At 38.4% G+C, this 24,282-nt stretch overlaps 2 protein-coding genes across 5 annotated transcripts in view; both read right to left on the bottom strand.

The window, feature by feature from the left end:
• Nucleotides 1-24,282, bottom strand: part of LOC135710451 (active breakpoint cluster region-related protein) — a 190,615-nt gene that overhangs the window by 52,571 nt on the left and 113,762 nt on the right. The gene's annotated exons all lie outside the window — the stretch shown is intronic.
• Nucleotides 1-24,282, bottom strand: part of LOC135710460 (uncharacterized) — a 189,751-nt gene that overhangs the window by 96,003 nt on the left and 69,466 nt on the right. The window lies entirely within an intron of this gene.

The following is a 24,282-nucleotide window of genomic DNA, read 5'->3' as shown; positions in this document are numbered from 1 at the left end:
TTAGTATTACTTCTACGTGAAGTCAACGATTTACATAGTTGAAGATGCTAATTTCAAATCACAGACAGTAATTTTAGTGATATTTTTCTATGAAAGTGCAATAAAATATCTTTGTTTTGATTGGTTGACTTTTTCGTATGCCATTCCATCCCCGAGATACACTGAGGCAGAAGAACCTAAGAATTCCATAAGGACCACTTATGAACTTTTGTCACAAGAAATCGGTATGAATTTCATAGATTTGCCCGCGACTTTATCTAAGATGCAGGAAAATGGTTGTGCGCGTACACTTATTAGATGGATGGAATATTGAAGAAGATGCTGAAGATTTCCTGCAAAATGGTGGAGAGCGACGCAAGAGATGAAAAAAAGATTTTTCGTAGATTGATTCGCTATCGTGAGATTTGAGAATGATCTTAAATTGAGATTTAGATGTGTCGCACCCATGGATTTGCCTTATGAAAAATAATGTTAGCAAAACAATAATAAAACGGAGCAGACAGGAACAGAACCATGGACTTTGAAACTACGGGGCCGGTGTAGTGACCACTCGGGAACACTTGGGAAAATTAAATGGTTAAATGCGTATAAGACCTACCTTATGTTAGACCACAATTATTCATAAGTCACGCTTATGAAATACATATGTGTCGTTCATAGGTCGAGCCTTATTAAATTCTTAAGTTTATTTTCTTCAGTGTATAAGTGATTTCTTCCATACGGATTCTAATAGCTAATTTGTTTTTGATTCAGTTCCAACCTGGATCGGGTACCAAGATTGGGGTTGCTTGTTGCCTTTCAAACGTCAGTGTTAACGTTTGTTGTTGTAGCCAATGATAATTTACTAAAACTTTCAATCAAGCAGAAGTGCAATATAGTCGCTATATTCATAGTCTAGCGGAGATAAATTCCATCTAGCAAAAAAGGGACCCAATTCAAGATATTGAAGAACAACAAATGAAAAGGGGCTCAAATTTCATAATCAAAACTAAGATGGTTCATTCCTTGCAATCCAAACGCAAATTAAAAGCATCAAGGAATAGGGAAAACGTTCCCCAAGTAAATTATTATGATGTTTTGCCTAGACAAGCTTTGAATCGCGAGAAAAGTGTTTTCGAAATTTAGGTCGCAAAACCTGATATGCTCTTTTCTGTTGTTGGTCGTGATGTGCTCGATTGGTTCCGTTATTTGACAGTTCAATTGGTTCCCGAAATTCTATCCGGCAGACTATTAATATAGCGACTATAAGTAGTGCTTAATTGACGCGTATTCAAGTTTTAAAATGATCGTCACATTTTAGATGGATAAATCCTATAGAAGAGGAACGAAAAGGCAAATAAACTCAATAGACACCACCGCATGCAGGAGAGGAATGTGACAAAGTTCACTTAATGCACTTTTCAACACCACTTCTGTACTTTCAAATTAACATTTTTTAAAAACAAAAATAATTTTTTTTTATATTTTCATAAGAAAATGACGCAGCAAAACAAAAACACATCATCTTCGCAGCGCGGCCTTCTTCGATTATCATAACTTGAAATTTTGTACCGTGTATATTTTTCCTGAAAAGGAATTAATTTTTCCAACAACTTTATCTCAGACGTCACTTTGGTTGGAAGTGGCATTTCCGGAGAACTTCGAGATTAGCGTTTGTCGTCATTTGCCGATTTCTCGCGAATTAAAGCTCGATCAAAAAAACTAACAACACAAACAGGTAGATGAATGGTTGCTCTATCATTTGGTATAGTTTGTTGCGAGAATGTTCTTTTATTCGCGAGAAATCGGCGATTAAAGTGTTTGTTTACAAAAACAATTACGCCCAAATCTCAAAGTTCTCCGGATTTTTGAGTTATGATTTGAAAACAATATCGAATACGTCATTTTGAAGTCTTTTTTTGCCGACTTTTAACTCAAATTTGACTGATTGACAATAACAAACAATTGTGCAAAGTATCATGCAAATCGGAAAAGATCCCATCAGATCGATTCGTCATTTGCCGTGGAACTGCTCACATGAATCTCAAAACAAACAAATCATCAAAGTGGATATTAAGGTTAAATAAAATTCGAAATATGGTTCAACTAAGAGGCAGGTATATGAAGAAGACTCAAGCCTGCACAAATGTCAAAGAAAAAATCGTTTTGATTGATTGCAAAAATTGTCTGGGGTAATATTGACCCCAAGATACTGAGAAAGGGTTAAGCACAATCTGCAGTTTACCTCTCTTTTTCGAACGGGTTTGAACAAAAATGTATTTTTTCTATCAAAGATGACTTCTAAATTTATTTACCTTTCCATACGTACCGCTAGATTTGTACATGAACAGGCTTAGGTGGTTGGCTGGAAAATTATTGAATTAATTGTAAATGAAGAACCAGCCATTCAACAACTGATCCAGATCGGTTGGTATACAGTAAAGTGACTATTTGGAAAACCCATTGATTTATGTTAAGATCAGACTTGAAATCAACTGATCACTTTTCTCCATTCAAACCTAACCCTATTATTAAGAGAATTTCATTCATTATTCGTAGACCGAAGACCCATCACTCTAATTCTAAATGAGTCTTCCATGACCAATTTCATCACAATTCTGCAATCTATCGTTTGATCACAATCCGGCTCATCTGCCATTACTTACAATGTATTGAGGTATTTTACCGCTCCAGAGCGAGCGCTTCAAGTTTGTTGGTACCTATAGCATTTTCTGCTTCCACTTCCACCGGGCACAGTCATTGTTTTCCTTCCCCGAAATGTTCATCTTTTTTGCTCTACTCGGTGGTGGCCAGAAAATCGCTAGACTATGGGTCACATTCAGTAAAATTAAAGCGAAAAAGAGTTTTTAATTCAAACACAGTGGCGCTCGCGTTGACGTTAAAAAAAAACGAGGTGCGAAAACTGGGTGTAATCTTCATCATCGTTGTTTCCATCAGAGATAGTCTTCATCTTCAAACCAAGTCCACAAGAGCGCTCTTGGGTGATCATTAACAATAACGGCACACTATGCTACTGCTGCTGGTGTGGTCTCCGCATGGATGGGGAAGTATGCCTTTCTTAGTGAAAACGAATGTTTGAGATTGCATAAAACGTCTTTTATCGTGTGCCTCTCGGCTTGGCAAGTGTATATGGATTTTTCTTTTGTTTTGATGTCGGTAGTCACCGTGTTTTTTTCTCGTTTTGCCGCTGGTTACGCTCTCGAGAGTGGTGCTGTAACGTACCAGCTAGCTCTAAAAATACGGATTCAAAAAATGGCCTATCCAACAATGCAATGTTTTGCTCGTAAGCATGCAATGAGTCACAGTCATGTCGAGTAAAGTACGACAAGTGTTGGACACAATTTCCAAGACGATCACAGACGCATATGTGTCGCAGAGAATAGGCTTGGCCATGCGAAAGAGACACATACGTTTTCTTGCCTTCTTGATGGGTTATGGCGTGATTAAAGCGCCATTGAAAAGATAACACGATGGTCTGCGATATGGTTACATGTCATCTCTTCGTAATGTAGTCTACATGGTGTCTTGCCACTGTGCTTACATGTAAAGGTTTTTATTTTCATTCAGCATTCAAGATCTGAACCATTATTCAGAACTCAACAACTGAACCATTATTTTTCCAATGCATCAATTTCCTGTCATTGGTTTATTAATTCTTTAAAACACGCAAACGCACAGTGGCAATCCAAGAGGGTATCAAATGAACCAAAAATGGCTTTTTTCGATCTGTATCAATGGTAAAACCCATTTTAAGCTTCACCTTCGTATTCTGATCTAGCTATATCAGAAGCATCTGACCATTGTTTTTAAGTAAGTAATTATTAAGTTAGCTTTTATAATAACCTACGTATACTTATCAGCATCGCTTGCAAATCTATCATAATGCCAATCTTGTTTACCGACATTGCACTATCAGGAGGATAACATCGTTTTTAGCTTCCAGAAATTTGTAATATAGAATAGTTAAATAAATTATTCACTAAGCTTTTCAAACTAACCTATCCTCAGCGAGCTCCTTAACAGATTCATACGATGAACTCGACAATTTCGCTTTTACCATAACTGCTAGTGTGATGTATTACTGTTTGGTTGAAGAGTTTGGCGAAGACTGCACTTTGTGGTCGAAATACGCATCTGTCATGGATACAAATTTCAAGTGGAATTAAATGGAAAATAATCATCTCTTGTCATAGAGTCCACATCGTGCTCTCTTGCCATACAGATCTATTTGCTTTTTGCTGAAGGAAGTGTTACTGCTACCTAAAGCTATAACAAATTTAAACAGCACTTTTCAGTGCCCAACCTGTAAAATTTCTACCTTGTCTGACTCTTATTACTCTTCGATCCTTGTTTGGATCCTACCCGAGGTAATCCTGCTTGGCCATCGACTTGGAAAATTCATCTTCGATCATTCGGATTCTAATAGTAATCTGCTAGGAAGTCGATTGGGAGAAACTTAGTTCTACCGCCATGGCGCCTAAGCGTAAAAGAAAAGGGCAATCCCTTGAATCAGCTTCTGATGAAATTCAATTGAGCAATCAATTTGATATGCTTACGGATGATGAGAATGATCCATTATCCAGGCAAAATTCCATTAAACATTCCAAAATCCAGGCAAAATTCCATTATCCAGGCAAAATTCCATTAAACACAAACGGCTTAATGCCAAAAAGGAAAAGGTTCCTTCTATTGTTGTAGCCACTTCCGATTTCCATGATCTTCACAAGGAACTATTGAACATCGTTAAATTTAAGTTTTCACTTAAATGTCGGTAAAGGCCGTCGGAGTGAATGATAAATCTTCCTAATTTTCACATTACAGTTATGGGGGGAGAGGTAGCTCATCGATTCTTCCGGTTCGCCTCCTAGCATCGTGCTATAAGGTACCAGGCGATAACCAGGGTAGTTGATCGATAGCTCGATGACGTCATTTCGTTGACGCCTGCAATGGGAAATTCTCATAGCAGGCGTTGACGATGGGACGTTGTCGAGTTGTTGAATATCAACTATCGTGGTAACTCACCGATTACCTGTCGATCTGCCAAATTTGGAAAGACGGCTGCGTTGAATTGTCTCATATAATAATATTCCGCCCACTATTTCACAAGAAATTGCGAGTAGCTGAGTGGAATGGAGATAAGTTAAGCATTGGGTACAGGACCAAGTCTCCCCTGGGTGGTGCCAAAAGATGAGCGCAATAGAATCATCAAGTTGCCATAAGGCACGGAATGAGACTATTGCATGGCTGGGTAGTCAAAGTCTTCCATTCGTTAGCCATTTCAGGTGGATTAGAATAGGTTTAGGTGGGCGTTGGCCAGATTGGATTTTTCAGATGTAATCCTGGATAGGACCCTGTCATTGAACGTCGCGTGAAAGTGGAACTTAATGAAGGCCTAAGTACTTTTTCGTAGTTTTTAGTTTTTGGCTTTGAAAGATCGTCGGTTACAGTGGCCTGCTTACTGAGCAGAAAAACGCTGTCCCAGGTCCTTACATATCAAAGAGATTTATGGTGAAATCGCTTGTGTATCGTGTTTTTTGCGAAACTCGTTTTTGTCCTTGGTTCCGGGTTTGAATGGATACACAAATTTGATCAACGGTATTATGTGATATGAGGGGCTCGGTGGCCTTAGAACAACCGTTTTTGCTTACTGAGCAGAACATCATGAGTCTAATCTCAGGCCCATCCACATTCAAGATTCGTCAATCGTTTTATTTGTTAATATGACTACATGGTAAAACAGCAACTCGGTGATTAAAAAGGTGCTCGTCTGCCTAGTGGCAAACGTTTTTGCTTACTGAGCAGAAGACCGTGGGCTTAGTCCCAAGCTCCTTCGCGTTATATGATCGTTAGGACATCAATTCAGCTTATCGTTTACCAAAACGAACCCTGCTGCAAACCCAACCCTCTTATCCAACATCCCAGTGATTCCTCGTGGAAGTGCAGAGGTGTTCTCGGCTTCCATCAAAGCGAGTGTCATGTCAACACAATCCTTCCCATTCCTTTCTTGACCTGTGTTCGGGCGCGGCCGGCGCTGGTATTGCCTAATTTAAGATCACCAGTTTTTACACATTGAGGATGATTGCTAGTCCCAAGCATCGTCTATTGGTTCTCTGTGTAATTACAGCTGATCTGGCAGTAACAGAGTAGCAACCGTGGGCGGTCAATCAAGCTCATGCTCAAGCTCAAGCTAATTTTCACATTACAGTTATGACCCGATCCTGTCAGCCTCTCCGCGCATCAGACTGTTATTTTTCAGTAGCTCCACATACTTTGCTAGCTGACAAAATGGGGACATTGCTGTATAATTATTCTCTTTCTTCAGCCTTCATTGAGACTGGATCTATTGATTTAAATTATTTAAGTTTTCTTACAGATTTTCGATAACGGAACATCATTCGATTTATACTGTAATGATTTACTCTTACAGATTTCCCCCTGGTTTTGTCTGTTGATTTGATTTGTTTGAATTGGTTTTCAGCTCTTTGGTGTTAGCAGTCGCGGGCGGTCAACTTTGCTCATGCTCATGCTCTAAGTTTATTTTCAGCTTTACATAATGGAACGTCTTCAGATTTATATTATAATGATCCACCATTTTGTTTAGGCTTCAGGAAAATCCAAGTATAATGCATGATAACACTGATTCATTTAAAACTATGGTCGCATCACTGGTGAATCCTGATCCAACGAACCCAACTTACTACCAACATCTCCTTTCCTGTGTCTTTTGTTGGGGTGCAGAGGTAAACACGGCCCACAAACAACAAAGGTCACTCTAATAATCCTTCCCTACTCCCACCTGATTGCAAGGACGTGGCCGGCGCTGATATTGATCTACAAAATATGGAGTCACTGAAACTTGTACAATGAGAAAGGACGGTCACTCCCAGCCCCATTCAGTTGATTCATTGTACAGTTTCACTGATTCTGATCAATCACGGAGTAGCAACCATTAATATTCGCAGTCAGTCTAAGCTAAGCTACGCTAAGCAAATTGGCCGTCGGGGTGAATGCCGTGTATTGGACGAAACCTTGGACGGATTCAAACGTCTTCTCAAGTACCTTACTGAGAAGCAACACACATTTTTTTACTTACGACGCCAAAACTGAACGTCTGTTCAAGGTTGTCTTGAAAGGTCTGCCCAGTGGTGAATCCCTGGATCAGATCAAAGATTAAGTGACTAAATTACTTGACGTTAAACATGTCCAAGTAATCAAAATGAAAATGAAATCCCGTCCTGGCGATTCACGGAACGAGATTTCCAATGATTTGTATACAGTTAACTTCAAATCTAGTAAACTAAACAAGCTTAAGACCTTAGAAAAAGCTAGCGTTATGTGAAGTTGGAACACTTCAGGAAGACTGGAGGAAATTTCAAGGGATGTCGGGATGCCAGGAATGGGGTGATGGAACCAAAAATTGGTACATGCTAGTTAAATGCATGATTTGTGGTGATTCCTCTCACCCTAAGGACGACTGTCCTGTGAAGGAAGACCCTAAGAAATTTAAATTTTCAAATTGTAGTGAAAACCATGGGAATGTAAAGGGCGAACACGAAATTATTGCGACACATTCAACAGGGCATAACTTTTTTACCATTGGGTAAAAATCAACCAAATTTTCACACTTTCTCATTGATGTGTATTGTGTACATGCTGTCAAACTCGAAGTCGTGTTTTTCGATTCAACGAAAATGGAGGCGAACCATCGCGAGTTGAGAGAACAAATTCTTTCCAAACACCTGGAATTTCCTGACCTGTCGCACCGGCAGTTGGGAAAAATGTTGAACATTCACCATTCAACCGTCTCCAGAGTGTTGAAGCGGTTCCAGGAGCGGTTGACGTTGGACCACGGCAAAGGAGCTAGAAGAAAACCGGGACCGGAGAACAAAAAGACGGAGGGAAAGGTGAAGCGGATGATTAAAGCAAATTCCAACGTCTCAAGCCGTGATTTGGCTAAAAAGATCGGCATGTCGCAGAGCTACGTCCAGAATGCAAAGAAGAGAGCTGGACTACATACATACAAGGTACAGAACTTCCCAAACAGCGATGAGCGGCAACAATCATGAATCCGCCAAACTGTCCGGAGCTGCGCCCGGTGGAGCAGTACTGGGCAATAATGAAGCGGGAACTTCGGAAGAGCAAGAAGACAGTCAAAGACGAGAAGGACATGTTAAGAAAATGGAAAAAAAAAACTGAGAAACTGGTACCGGACGACACTGTAAAGACTTTGATGGAGGGCATCAAGCGAAAATGCGTTCAATTTTACACTCAAGGCTCCATCGATTAACTTTTCTTTTGATTTTTGAAGTAAATATATGTATAAAACTACCCTAAAATTTTGGTTTGATTCTAAACATTATAAGAAAATTGGCATGACATTTTCGGTGTCGCAATAATTTCGTGTTCGCCCTTTAAGACTCGCAAAGCGATCCTACAATCTCGTTCTGAGCGACAGGTAGGAAACGCTCCACGTTCCCGACCAGGTACAAATGCCTCTACTGTTAACAAGCGAGGAACAAATAGCTTAGCGAGGAACAAATTCTACATTCGTACCCGTCCATTCATATGTCTAAATTCTTCATTATTGATGATTTTAATGCAAAACACCGCTCATGAAATAATGCTCAAATTAATTCCAATGGTAATATTCTGTTTGATGTTTGTTCTGCAGGTTATTACACTATTCAATATCCAAGCAGCCCAACATGCTTTTCTTCAGCAAGAAATCCCTCAACTATTGGTTTGGTCTTAACTGATTCATGTCAACTTTGTAGCCAACTGGTTACCCATGCTGACTTCGGTTCTGATCACCTTCCCGTAACTTTTGAAATACCTCAATAAATAATGTATAATCCTAACCGCTCTTCTTTCAGTTACCATAGAGCTGATTGGAAGCAATATCGAACATTTATGGAATATAACATTGATCCAAATATTCCTTTGCAAACTAAAGATGAAGTTAATTTTGCTCTTGAATGTCTGACTACTTCTATAGTTGAAGCAAGAGCTGCCTCAGTACCAAAATGCGAGGTTCAAATTCGATTCAGTTATAATAGACGATGATCTTCAGCTCTTGATCCGCCTGAAAAATGTCCGTAGGAAGCAAAGAACGCGCGATCCTGCCGTGAAATTTATCTGCCGGGATTTGCAAAAACAAATTAAAAAGCGGTTCTCTGCCCTGGAGAACAAAACTTTTGAAAATAATATTTCGAAATTAGACCCTAAAAAAAAACCTCAAAAGCTTGGTCACAAATTCGGAAAAAGCTCCGAAACTTGCTAAGCAATACGAGGATTCCCATAATTTCAGTTTGGGACTTACTAGCCCTATTGAGAATCAGTTTGCTTGGGATTATCTGAATATTTTCTCTCGGGAAAATATTTTTGATGTTTCCGGGGGGGGACGAGGGGGATTGTTGATTTGGACGAATTAAGATCTATATCTAAAAAAGTTGAAGGGTTGTGTCCTATACACGACCGCAGTATGACGTAGAACCACGCAAAATTGATGTATGTCATGCATTTTTGACATATACTTTATCTTAAATTTTTCATGTATTTCAATGTTTCGGTTATGGTTCACTTTTTTATCTTGATTTTTTTTCCGTCGATCTTCTTTTCCGTGCTGAGCACCAATGCTACCGACGCCAGGGAGGCAGCTCCTTCACGTGGACGCTACCTATCGACCCATCAACTCATGTACCGGTTTTGCCCATATAACTTTTCCGCGTTTCGGTTTAGTAAAACGGGACCCAAGGCTTATTCCAAGGGGAGGGGGGTGTTTTGCATGTATAACTTTTCCAAGTTCCTCATTTCCTCATTGTGATAGGTGGTCACGCCGTGATTGCTTGCTGCAGGACCAAGTGGCACACCGTCCGAAGCGGTTATGAGCAGAGGCATGACAGCAGCGCTTTTCAGGTTCAAGCAGAACGATGTACAACCAAATGGTACTAGTTTATGACGACTGGGCTAGGGAAAATCGTTTATTTCATGAAAACAAACATAAAATTATCATTTGTACATTTTTTAAAATGTTTCATGTCGAAAATTGAAAAAAAATATTTATTACAGCAGATTTGTAATGTAATATCCTATCGATTGGCGTATTTGGATTTTATTTTCATCTATAAATGACAAAATTACAAGGGTTCAAAATCATTCACTATTTAACCACACGTATTTTTTGATTTGCACTCCAGTATAGTCGACAAAGACGTAGTTCTACGTCAAAAATGCAAAATATGAAAGCTCCAGGTGATGATGGAATTTTTTATATCCTCGTAAATATAAAAATGAAAAATTTGTTCAAATTTTGAAGCCGGATAAAAATCCAGCTGAAGCTTCTAGCTACCGTCCAACAAGTTTGCTTTCTTTAATAAATAAACTTTTTGAAAAAAAAAAAATTATTATGAATACAATGATGCTTCGCACCAATACAAACTCGATTTCTGTAGATAAGCAGTTTGGATTTCGCCATATGCATTCAACTAATCATCAACTCTTAAGCTGATTCGCTGTGACTTGGAACCATTTCGAAACATTAAGTGCACAAATATAAGCTTCAACGACATTCGAACACATTCAAATTGTTACTCCACGTTTGCTGTACTGCACCATACATGAAGTAGCCATTTCAGGTGAAATTGGGCACTGATTTCCGAGATTTTTGTAATTTAAAATTCGAAGTGGAAGTGCATTTGTGGACTCTACAAGAAATCACCTGAAGAGTAACCAATTTAATTTAGCCCCGTAACGTGGGTACATCACCTTTTCGTGGTACGTTACGGGATGTAAGATCTACCACCGATTCCTCCTGATTTCTTCAAACTAGGGGAACAGGATTTTTCAGTAATCAAAAAAACACATCTTAGCCCTTGTTACTTTTAATGCCTTGTTCAGGATGACCTGGACCGAGGATGATCTTAAAACAAGGAAAAAATGAGTTAGTTAGTCCTGTGATTCCTAATCTTCTAATCGTTGTTCCCTAGTTTGAAGTGGTGAAGACTAGGGTTCTGATGCATGGTCATTATCGATGTCATAGCTTGTTTTTGTTGTTGAGGAATCCAATTTTGACTGACAAAGAGGCGCGCCTTTGGAGGGTGTTCCAACTTCGAAGGGTATAAATAGCGGGACCTTTCAATTAGAATCGATTCCTTGCGATGAAGGCAAGAATGACAACTGTATCAAAACCGAATACTTCATCATTTCTCAATAGTGATGGAGTAATACGACATGCACTAAACTAAAGACACGGGATATACTACAGTAGATCAAATTACTGGTCGCAGTAGTGTTATGTCCCGAACAGAGGAAAAAAACCAATTTAATTCAATCAAACAAATTTGATGGTTGCTCTACTGGACTTGTTCTTCTAGACATAGAAAAAGCTTTCGACAGTGTTTGGCATGAAGGTTTGATTGCTAAATTGAAAAGGGTTTATTTTTCCACTCTATATTATGAAATTAGTTCAAAATTATTTAACTGAATGAACTTTGCAGGTAAATTATCAAAATTCCAAATCTGAACGACTGCCTGTTAGAGCAGGAGTTCCTCAGGGTAGCATTCTTGGGCCTATATTGTATAGCATTTTCACTTCAGAGTTGCCACAAATCTTTGTTCGCTGATGACACAGGCATTTCCGCTAAAGGAAGAAGTCTTCGTATTATTTGCAGCAGGTTGCAGAAAAGTTTAGATATTTTATTTTCTTATTTACAAAAATGGAAGATTTCTTCCAACGCTTCCAAAACTCTACTTATAATATTTCCACATAAGCCTAGAGCTTCCTTTTTGAACCTTATAGTAGTCACATAGTCACTATGAACGGAGTTCCAATTTCCTGGTCAAACCAAGTGAAGTATCTTGGATTAGTACTTAACCAAAAATTAACTTTTAAAGATCATATTGAGGGCATTCAAGCCAAATGTAACACATATTTAAACAAGTTTTTAGACCGGCCATGCTTTACGCTGTGCCAATATGGTCTAGTTGTTGCTCTACCAGGAAAAGAGCACTTCAAAGGATTCAGAACAAAAAAAGAAATTAAAATTTTAAAATTTCGAATGTTGAGATTTTAGAACAAATGTCCAAGATAATAATTAATGATTTCAGGCAAAAATCGTTGCAATCTTTAAATCCCTTTATACTTAGAAAAGATTTAGTTTTAGTTTTTTTGTTTTAAGATGTCAATTGTTATACTGACATGCAGCTGATCTGTTTAAAATACTGAATTGCACCTAGGTTAAAATGAAATGTTATTTATTTTGAATTTGGAAGAAATAAAGTATTTAAAAAACGCGATTATAGTTAGAATACTAGGTTTTACTTATTTATTTTTAGATTAATCTTATAGCAGATATTCAATTTTTTGCGTCCCTTGTCAATTATAATTTTCCATAAATATCAACATCACTGACTAGCTACGCACCCGAATACAGGTTCGACTAAATTACATTTTTCCCATTCTATGATGGATGCCAAGCTTCTCAATTGAACTTGATTACCAAAAAATACAAATTCAGAGTGTGTGCCGCATAGGCATCATCCAAAACTGGAACTAATTCGATCATACAAATCCGGCAGCACCTGACTTCCCCGGCTAAAGTCACTGTCTGGCACGCGTCGTCACCCTTGCGAGAAGCTTCCACCGCTCTAACTTTTAATTGTATTATAGTCACTTTTCTCCATCTCGGCTCAAAGAAGTTTCCTGTAACATGCCAACATGACATAGAATTGTGTAACAGGAGAAAAACCTGCTGATAAATCGATTAATTATTCAATACAAGTCCGGAATAAACCGGAGGTTCATTGCATGGCTGGGAAATTCTATCGTCCGCAGGTAGATATTTATAGAGAATAAAAAAAAAACGAGCTTTTTCCCTTAGCCACTGCGGTTAAAATTTACCTTTTTGCCGCTACAAGCTACAACCCTCACCTACATCCAACGAGACTGCGATGATTGTAGCCAGTAAAGCACCCAGTCTTGCTGGTGCCAATGCACTCGCCCTCGATGTTTTCACGTCCTCCCCCATTTTACAATGTGAAAACTCGCGGGATCGATGCGAGAAAGGGAAAGATGAGACTGCATCGCCATTCGAACAGAAACAGCAGCAACCAGGGGGAATATCGCACTTCCGTTGGTAATAAATAGTACACAGTGAGCAGCGGCGACAGCAGCCAAGTGCTTTCTGAGCTGAGGGGATCCAAATGGCTGTTGGTCGGAGAAATGCCTTCAGGGGTTGTTCGCTAGCGAGAATAGTTGCGCCAGGAGTGAGAGATGAACGCAAAAAAAAAAACACAGACTCAATCGTGCCTGATGATATGATTCTGCACCCGTTCTCCGTAGGAAGTACCCACTCCACGCTTTGCCACTTCTTGGCCTGGAACTAGAGCGGAAACCGGGAGGTAATCGATTTTGCTGACATAACACAAGTCTCGAGTGAAATTATGCCGTCGTCGAACGTTGAAGTCGGCGTCGACAACGTTGTTGTCGTCATCGTATTGACGAAGTTGATAGCGGGAGTGCATCTCATGGTCAACAACGGGATGTCGGGTTGTGGTTTCGATCCCTTGGGGAGTATTAAATGTCATTTGGTGCGTTTTATGAGGGCACGTATATTTATGGCATTTTTTTCGCATGATACGGGACAGGTTCGAAAAATAGATCAAAACGTGACTGGATGGCATTTGCTAAAGATGAGTAGATATAAATAAGAATTGCTCATATCTGTGAGCTCGAGCAAAGCTATGATTTATTTGGGAAATTTAACAGTTTAAATGAGTTTTGTAATGTCTTTTTCTTGCTTTATTTATCACTACGTGTCAAGTGAAAAGTGTGCCTTTCTTCAACTTAGTGTTCATGGAGTAGGTACTTAGACAGATGTTAATGAGACTCGATGACCTGGTCGATTTGCCTTTATTGAGAGACTCTTGGTGCCAAATATAATGATACGTGACTTTAATGATCCTAAGAAATTCCTTGACAATATTTTAAAGAACTCATCCTGAAATGGGTTTCTAAGAAATAATTTAGTAAATTCAAACATTGGAACATTTTCAAGAATCTGTGCACAGAAATTTAAAATCCAGGATTAACAAAAAATATTAAAATGGAAAAATCCTCAATGGACGTGCATTCAATATCCCAGAAATGGAGATAATTTCTAAAATTTGTGACATAAAAAGTTTTAAGGTCCTAAAATTATCAAAAAATATCTAAATACAGAATCTGACCTTCTGAATTTAACCATCGACCACTTGCGCCGCTATGTAAAGTGTAATATATGAAAATCTTTCTTAATTTTGGAATATCCTCATCGTGAAACTATAGTTATTTCATGAAAATTAGTACCCATATCATCAGGGATCGTCGTGCTTTTAGTCTCCTGCACACGATTTGTGATAGACGTGCGAGAGGGTAATACCGCGGACACACTTGAATGACAAACTATGAGCATGAGCATTATTTGTAAAATAAATTATATTCACATCCATGGTCACACTTGTAAAGTTTGTGTATAGGGTATACGTCCCTAACCTCGGTCTAATATGCAGCCATAGATTACGTTTTTAATCATAACTCATCAATTAATTTACCTGCAAACGATATTCTACTGCTAAATGGTATGCTTAGATATGCTTATCATGTCGTTTGCTATCAGGAACCGCAAAAAGTTGAAAAACTTACTTTTTTTAAGACAAAAACTCACCAGGAAAATGTATGTAATATCGGTCTATTGTCCCCAAATTGGGTCTATTTATGGATGCAACTTCGTCCTATCCTGTTTGATTCTCAAAAAAAACGCTCTTGGTAACGTTTTCTTATGTATTTTTTTTTATCACTATCACTGTTAACTTAATACTCTTCATTCCTCAAAACATTTCTTAGAGAAAATTTTACGAAAACTACATTAAATCACTCAAGTTAAAAATTAAAAATTAAAAATTTCGCTTATCGTCTTTCGACCGCAGAATATCTAAATCAAAACATTGTGATGTTCATTATACAGATTTGGCAGAAAAAATCTCCCTTCCTGTTCGTTCCTTATCATCCAAATGCAAACCACATTGTTGACGTTACTCTTATTGCTATATGCTGTCAAATGAATTTCATGGGCCAAAGTTAGGAACATAGAAAAGAAATGTGTCCCTAAAGTTGGGTCCATGATTTACTTGTGAAAACGTTGTTAAACAATTAAAATAAACATAAAATATTCAAACAGTAACTGTGAGTTTTACGTCTAGTGTGTATTATCAGGTAATTCCATTCAATAAATGCCATAATCAGGCCATTTGATGATCGTCAGTGCAACCTTCCCATCTTAACCTTAGAAGTCATGGCGGCTAAAAACTCCGAACAGAGTGATATTCTCAACCAGTTTTATTACTTACGAGAGCTGAAAATGTATTGAAATGTTGTGATATAAATTGATTTGTGTGTGGTACACATTTATCAATCATCAGTGATCAATATTTTCCTTATTTTTTGTGTAATATTCCTTAATTAATTATTTATTTGCGTGATAGGCCGAATGAAAGGACTAGACCCACATTACATACCGTAACCCTACTACTAATAATTATTATAAAAATAATGCTCATGCTCATAGTAGGTCATACATGTATATCCACGGCATAAGAATACACAAAAAAGCACAAAGAAAGCACAACATTAGCAATCGATAAGCTATTATACAGCCATTCCATAGCAAAACGATATAGTGGATCTCAAAATTTCGTAAATATTGATGGTTTTGTTCCTTATCGCAAAACATTAGACCCGTAGTTTTTTTTTATTTTGTCATTAGTGGGACCATTTCCATGTTAGGGTGGTCCAAAAAATCGATGCTTTTTTCAAAAATGATCCGCGCAGAAGACGACAAGCTGATCTTCAAGAAGTTGAGGAGCAGATAGGTCGACTGAAGAACAACAAAGAAACTGGTGTAGATCAACTACCAAGTGAGCTATTAAATTACGGAGGTGAAGCACTGGCTAGAGCGCTGCACTGGATAATTGCCAAGATTTGGGAGGAGGAGATATTACCGGAGGAGTGGATGGAAGGTTTCGTATGTTCAATCTAAAAAAAGGGCGACAAGTTGGATTGCTGCTACTACCGCCCGATCACACTGCTGAGCCTACTCTCCCAAATTCTATGCCGCCGCCTGTCACCATTATCTTTAAATCGATTTATCTCCGTTAATATGGCTCTAATCGAGATTTGGAGGGATTTTAGATGTCAAAATTTTTTTACGTACAAAAATATACCATTTGCAAGAGAGTTCGTGGGGTAATATCAGGCGGGAATCATGGGGGCCCGCGCTACCACGGACCACATTTTCGCGATTCGGCAGATTCTGCAGAAATGCCGCGAATACAATGTGCCCACATATCGATCGACATCAGCTATGGCAGATTATGCACGAGTATTGAGTCCCGAGTATCGGGGACACTTTCTAGTCCCTTTGAATCTAGAAAGGGGTTGATGGACTTTCATGTCTGCTATTCAACATCGCGTTAGAAGGTGTGATCAGAAGAGTTGGGATAGTGGCACGAGTGGCACGATCTTCAGGAAGTCCATCCTGCTTCTTGGCTTCGCCGATGACATCGACATCATGGCACGGAACTTTGAGACGATGGGGAAATGTACATCAGACTGAAGGCTGAACCTTGGCGGATTAGACTTGCTATCAACGCATCGCAGACGAAATACAAATACAAGAAGTTCTAGGGAAGACAATATTAGCCTTCCATCCCGAGTTCAGATTGACAGTGACGAAATCGAGGTGGTCGACGAGTTCGTGTATTTGGGCTCACTGGTGACCGCCGAAAATGATACCAGCAGAGAAATTCAAAGACACATTATGGCAGGGAATCGTGCCTACTTTGGACTCCTGAGGACGCTCCGGTCGAATCAAATTCGCCGCCGCACGAAGATGACTATCTACAAGAAGCTGATTAGATCGGTGGTCCTCTACGACCACGAGACCTGGACTATGCTCGTGGGGGACCAATGCGCCCTCGGTGTTTTCTAACGGAAGATGTTGCGTGCCATCTACGGTGGAGTGCATATGGTTGACGGAACGTAGAGGAGGCGAATGATCTACGAATTGCACCAGCTACTAGGAGAACCATCCATCATCCACATTGCAAAAATTGGGCGACGATCCAGTGAAAATGGTTCTCGAAAGTGACCCAACAGGAACAAGAATAAGAGGCGCGCAACGAGCAAGATGGATCGACCAAGTAGAAGGCGACCTGCGGACCCTTCGCAGACTACGAGGCCGGCGAAGTGTGGCCATGGATCGAGTAGAGAGGAGACGTCTTCTTCGGACAGCAGTATTTTGTAGGGTTATAAAGGTTCAGCGAATATTATGAATTGAGGGTGCTGAGTCAATGAAGAAAACTACAAGGGACTGCCCTATGGGGTTGTACGCAATGGTGACGTAAGACTACGTGGTCTTATATAATAAATGTTATTTGTAAACTGCAGCAGGAGATTGCGTTTTGTGTAGGAATAGGAATTTGGACGGGTTTCTCTTTGTTTATACTCTTTAGTATGACTATGATTGCCCTGAAAAGAACCTTTTGATATGACTTTAATTGGGACATGTTCAGAAATTTAACTCTTTTGTAAAATCTAGGTGGTACAGGCTTAAAGCCTTTGGAAGATGATGATGACGTGTGGACAGCTGGATCAGCAAATCGGACCGGACAATCCCATATTCTTCGGTTCAACGATTGGGCACTTGCAAGAGTCTCGGTCCATCTGCTGCTGGACAGGGGTTGAACTGGTGTCTACGACAGGTTGGAAAGCCGCAGGGAGGGCAACCTCAAAATTTCTACGATTAATGAGCACTCATAAGAGTCTCGGCGCGACTGCTGCTGGACACGGGTTGACTAGGTGGCTGCGATGGGTTGAAAGGACGCAGTGAAGGATACCTCAACGACGAATGGGCACTTGGAAGAGTCTCGGCCCGGCTACTGCTGGGCACGGGTTGACCCGGTGGTTGGAAAGGCGCAGCGAAGGATACCTCAACTTCGCTACAAGAAATGGGCACTCAGAAGAGTCTCACACACGGGGGTAGTTGCTTTGTTGGTTATGTGACCAGATGAGATCATCAGATGATCAGACCGGAGGTTTTGGCGGATTGCAGGCTTAGTAGTACCCTGGATGTTATCATGAAGAACGTTTCGATGACGCTTGGCGCCTCCTTTACCAAGACCATTTCCTCCTTTGCCACGACCAGTAATTGTTGCTTGTTAGGTAGAATAGTGGACTACCTAACCTGCCACCACCTTCTCACTGCTGCTATTGAGACTAGACAGCAGCGCTCTTTTATATCTTTTCAGGTTAAAGCAGAATGATTAAGTGGTACTCGATTATGACGACTGGGTTTGTGAAGAACGTTTATTTCATGAGAACAGTGATAAAATTCACTTTTTATTTGTACATTGATCAATGCTTGACATTTATTACTTCTTCAATAGTTTCTTGTTGAAAATCCATAGTCGAAGCATTGCTATCGATGCGTAGAAATATTTCTGATCAATTGATGATAAAATTATTGAAATTGGTCCAGGGACAGCTGAGTTATTAACGTTCAAAATCTTTCATAATTTTGTTACATGTTCCATTTTCGGTTTTCACAAAGTGTACCCCTTAATAGAAATCACAGACGTAGTCCTACGTCAAAACAAAACTCCCTGACTCTCCAGTAATTTAAAAAAAAATCCAGGTGCAGTACTTACCCGTTTTTGGCAACACAACCCCATTAGCTATTACTTTCCTCAGAAAGATATTAGTGTTTTCTGGACCTTTTACATGAAATAGCACAGAGTTCTTTTCAGAATTCTTCTAAAGTAAATTTGAAATTCTGTCTGAAGGCCCTTGAAAATTTCTTTACTACTTGTCTGTAGAACACTCAAAAATTCGGCAAAATTCGTCCTTAGATTCTCTTCAAATTTTAAACTTGAGCTTTATTTATTTAATTTCGGCTTTTTTCAGTTTTCTCGGTTCCCTGGTCACCCTCCACAAGAAAATTATTCCGGATAATACGCTTAACCAAAAGCTTATTTCAATCATAAAAGTGCTACTCCAAGCAATTAAAAAAAATCCTCCTAAGCAAGACCATTATCCTAAGTTATCATTTAGTTAGTTTTCTGAGTTATTCAAGCTGTTAAAAGCACAATGAGGAGCAATAACTAGAAGTATTCAGAAAAAAAATCATCTACGCTTAATACTGTGTTTAGACATCAATCCCTCGAGTGCATTGGAGCGCCTTAGAGTAAATGCTAGAATGGTAAAGAATTAAGCTGGGTTTAGATAAGGCCAATAAAATGATGGACACAGGTGGATCGATCAGACGCATCAATAAACTCGAAGGTTAAATTTTGTAAGACGCAATTAGGTGTAACATCTGTTAAGAGACGCACATACCCATTAGCAGCTTAAATTTTGCAACAACTAACAACGTCTAGCATCTACTTATCTCAGTTTAACTCAGGAATTTTAAAACACCCAGTGGGCTGAATTTATAATAGGCTCAGAATCATCGAAATCCTTTTTATTTGAGTAACTTTTGCTCAACTTGCAAAAAAGCAACATCAAGCATTGAACAACCACAAGTTTGCATTTCAATTTAATATTTGAAATGAAAAACCATCCTCAAACTACACCAAGTAATTAAATTGTTTGAAACTAGCGAGTCAGTCATACTTATTAATAAGTTCATATTTTCCTGAATTTAAATTAAATTCCCTGAGGTTTCCTGATTTTCCAGGTCCAAAAATGAATTCCCTGATTTTTCAGGTTTTTGCAGATAGTCGACATCCTGGAATTACTGTGAAGGTAGATATTGCCACCAGGGTCTTTTCCACAGGACGCAGTTACATGAATGAACTTAATGGTTTGTTGATATATAAGGAGCTCGGAGCTATTATTGACCTTCTTTTTTGTAAAAGGACACGTATATCCTTAAATATGATCCAATTTCGTAAACAAAGTAGGGTCTGGCGGAGACATTATGTCATTTGAAATGCTTCATGTCATGTGGTGATCGTTTTTACTTTCTGGGCAGAAGGCCTTGGGTTATATCCAAGGCCTCTTCACATTACTGAGTGATAGGATAGTGATAGGATCATTTTGCTTATGAGAATTCAAAAGGTCTTGAATCATATTCGCGGGAATTTCGGAAAACAATCTTATCGAAGAATCTTAGGTGATTCATTGTTCAATTTAACTGATTCTGATCAATCATAAAGTAGTAACGGAGTAGTATGTGCATTCGGCCTAAGCTGCACTAAACTAAGATTATTATTTTGTAATTAATGATTTGAAATTTAAATCTGAATTAGTCTTAAGTTGTCACATTACAGTTTTGTAAGTCAGAAATTTCCAAATAAATACAAATTTTTTGACATGTTCCAAAATGTGTCCATGTCTAGGATCGAAAATTATGTACGATGTATGAAATATCGTTAAATTTCTGTTGATCTAGAATCTTGAACTTTTTTAATCTTAGTAAATTTTTCGGATCAAGAAAACTCACAATTTATGTACGTTCCAAAATCTTGAAAAAGTTTTATGTTTAAACATTCTTTAGATATTAAGAAAAATGAAATCCTTGGATCTTTTTATTCGGAAATTACAAGTTTATCAATCAAGTGAGAAGTTAACTCGTAGTAACTTTCCGTCTCATACATCAGCACAGTTTTGTTTGCTAAATAGAGTGCCAACAATTCATCCGTCACTAGAAAAGCTTGAAATCTATTCAATTGTCACCTTTTTTAGTGCAGAATCCCAAAATATTACCGAAAAATGTTTCCAGGGCAAGTTGCCAATATGTGATTTGAGCTATTCTACTTTGTGTGATAAATCAAATCACTTTAGCTTTCAACAACAAAATCACAACAAAAGCCAACATGTTAAAGGTGCCCTGGGGATGTGATTTGAAATTGATATGAAACGAAAACTTACAATGAACAACAACTAGACCATTGGTAAAGATTGCCTAGGATAACATCTGTCATTCTCGCGGAAATAGCCGGAATGTAGCATGAAGAAAAAATACATGTTTTAATGATATGTATGAGAAAGGGTCTTTTGGGTGGATTAGTTAAAGGTTTTTTAATGCAAAAATTGTATTGATTGAGAATTGTAATAAGTCTCGTAATGATTGATTCACAACTGTGGGTTCAATTAACGCCGTTGTACGATACACAGATGATTATCGGTGATACCATGTACTATGCCGGAGAAAGTGCCACTGCTCTGGCTATATGCCTTGAGCATGAGAAGAGAATTTCCAACTGGTGTACGTTGCATATTAGCATAAAACACACATAAGCTTCAAACAACTAGGTGCTTTTTTCCCCCTGCTAGCTTGTAAGGTAGATATGTACTTGTTAATCATTTCCCCAACCGAGCAGAGCAAATGTTGTGAACAACTACATAGCTCTAGTAGGATGGGTGACCTGTTTTTTGGTTTTATCGTTTTCCAACTAAAGCTTGTTGACTAGGTCCAACTTGATTTGAGATTTGCGATATCGTGTTGGCAGTATCAATAAAGGAAGACATTTTCGTTTAAATTTTAGTATTTATGCAGTCAACAGACGAACCATCACTACATAGCATACTACTACAAAATTGATTCAATTTCCACTAAATGTGGAATCACACGTTCCAAAGTGTGATAATTGATAAACAAATACAATCGTAAAAGTCTTTCCCGTTGTCGTCAGTAGACGACAGATGACTCAACCTCATCGTTTTTCGTTAGTTCTTAGTTACAAGATACATAGTTGACGTGGTTTACTAATTGCCTACTTCGTCGACAGCTTACTATACGTTACACACTAACGCTTTATGTGTAGTTCGAGTACAAGCGGTAAGCTTTTTGCACACTCGTTGACGGTTCGTTGGGTTTCCAATTAACCGTCCTCGCCTTCTTGGCTTCCTTGCACCCTACACACGGCACACGACATTGGTACCGGTTTCAGCCAGTGTGGCCTTGATCTTTGATTAGGTGTAGTTGTGAACACAGGTGCTGCGACTGTGGCCGGTAGTTGCCACATGTATCGAAGCGTCACACCGTGCCGTCGCCGTCGAGGACAATCAATAAAAAATCAAGGTCGAACGATTTCACCCACCACACAGATGATGCCTCCTCGGAGAAAATGAGAATCAGTTTTTTTTAATGTTTTGATAGGAAGCCAATTATCGACTTGTATTGCTTTAGTGTTTTTGTTAGTAAGGAGGAAATAGACAATTTTTTTTAATGATAAATGCTTTTATGTAGAATAGTGTTTACAACTCAGAATCAGGCAAACTCAAATCTTTGATCAAAATTAAATTATACAATTAGTCTTAGATCCGAGGTGAAGGAATCACCAACAGCAACATTGGAGGGCAATGGAGAATTTAGTTAACAAAGGTAAAGATGCCTAATTCACGGTGAAAACAATTTTGAAAAAGATACATATATTTTTATTATTTAAAATATTTGATAAATAGCTATTACGAGTATTTTCAAAATATTAGAAAATGAATATATTTAAATTTTAACTAAGTTTTATTTGAAATGACAGATTACCGTTTCTACTTACTGAATAGAAGGTCGAGAGTTCAATCCAAGACCTTTCCCTTTCCTCACATCTATCACTATTGATCCCATCAATCGCTCGAAAGCTTGTGATGACATATTTTTAGAATGGATAAAACCAACAACGCGGGTTTACAAATTATGAAAAACATAATCTAGAGTTGGTTGGAAATGCTAACATGAAGGCTTTAGTGTGATAATTTATTAGCTAGAGAATGATCTTTAGAAGAGGGTTGACTTGACTATGACTTGCCTGCAGACTTGAAGACATACTTCAAGTCTCCTCGTACATCGTACGGGTTAGGCAAAAGGTGTGCGTTTGACTTTATACTGTCGCATGAATGGCCCTTCGCTCATTTTCAACAACTTCTATTCAATTTTCATACTGCCGTACTCTAACGGAACTATCCATCTACCCTCTTCTAAATATCATTCTCTAGCTAATAAGTTATCATACTTAATCTTCATATCCAACCAACTCTGAAAATCGCTAACTTCGCGTATGAAGTATCATAAAAACAATTTGAGTATATTAAATCTATTCATCATATCAATTTGACTGTCTTATGGATGTAGGCCTGATGGCGTTCAGTCAAATATCGGTAAATGTGGCCGTGAAACTCATTTATTTAATATATTTTGTTTGCTTTATTAACGTGATTTGGCCATTGGCTAGGCACGGCATTTCTTAAATCGAAGAGTTGAGAAAAAAAAAATGAAACTATCATGCAAAACAGTGTTTTTGGTAGAATAATATTATTATAAACATATCAGTATCGCTGAAACACCCACCAACCGAAATCTTTCATTTGAGGCTAGTTACAAAATGTTTCTATCCGGAGTAATTTGTCCATAAATTTTAAGGGTTTTAAAAATATTTTTTTAGCACTCATTACTGAAAAGTGCCACTTTTCGACACTGTTTTGAATAACCTAATGGCCTACTTTTCATAACTAAAATAACAGTGTTGAAAGGTGCTGCTTTTCAGCATCCAGTGCCGTAAAGTTCTACTTTTCAACACTCTTTTGAGTGCAAAAAAAGTAGGTAATTCATTGCAAAATTAGATTTTTTTAACACTCGTCTTAATTATCCAACTCGGCAAGCCTCGTGCCACTTGTTGCATAAATAGCTATTTCGATGTGATTTACAATGAACAAAAAAAAAATTGTTTTAGTTCGACAGAACATTTTTATAGTTTAACCTCATATTAAAGGGGCAAACGTAAGTTTTAATTTGGTGGGGTTTCAGTGATAGTATTTTTACTTACTAAGGGTTGTCTTTCAGTGACATCGTGGCGCGATATACGGATGATCTAGACCAGACCTGCCCAACCTTTCTAATCTTACTTTTTAAATGGCTGCATCTTTATTCGATGAACATGTTTCAAGCTCCATTTTGTTTATTTCTCATTCATTCTGGGCTAAAACTCATAATGATTAACAAAATTTGGACTAGAGTTACATCATTGTTGAGATCCAGAGACCACGTCTGGCCCACGGGCCGCACGTTGGGCAGCGCTGATCTATATTTCCTGAATTTATATTAAGATCACACTCTTAAATTAATATTTATAAAGCCTGTACTCTTCAAGAACTTGAGGAGGAGATCGGTTGGCTGAAGAACAACAAAGCAACTGGTGTAGATCAACTACCAAGTGAGCTATTAAAATACGGTGGTGAAGCACTGGCTA

This window comes from Ochlerotatus camptorhynchus, unplaced genomic scaffold (assembly GCF_037179485.1).
Source record: "Ochlerotatus camptorhynchus isolate MF236.1 unplaced genomic scaffold, CSIRO-AGI_Acam_v1.1 ptg000383l, whole genome shotgun sequence".
Taxonomy (NCBI): Eukaryota; Metazoa; Arthropoda; class Insecta; order Diptera; family Culicidae; genus Ochlerotatus; species Ochlerotatus camptorhynchus.
This window is presented reverse-complemented; position numbering and strand designations above follow the sequence as displayed.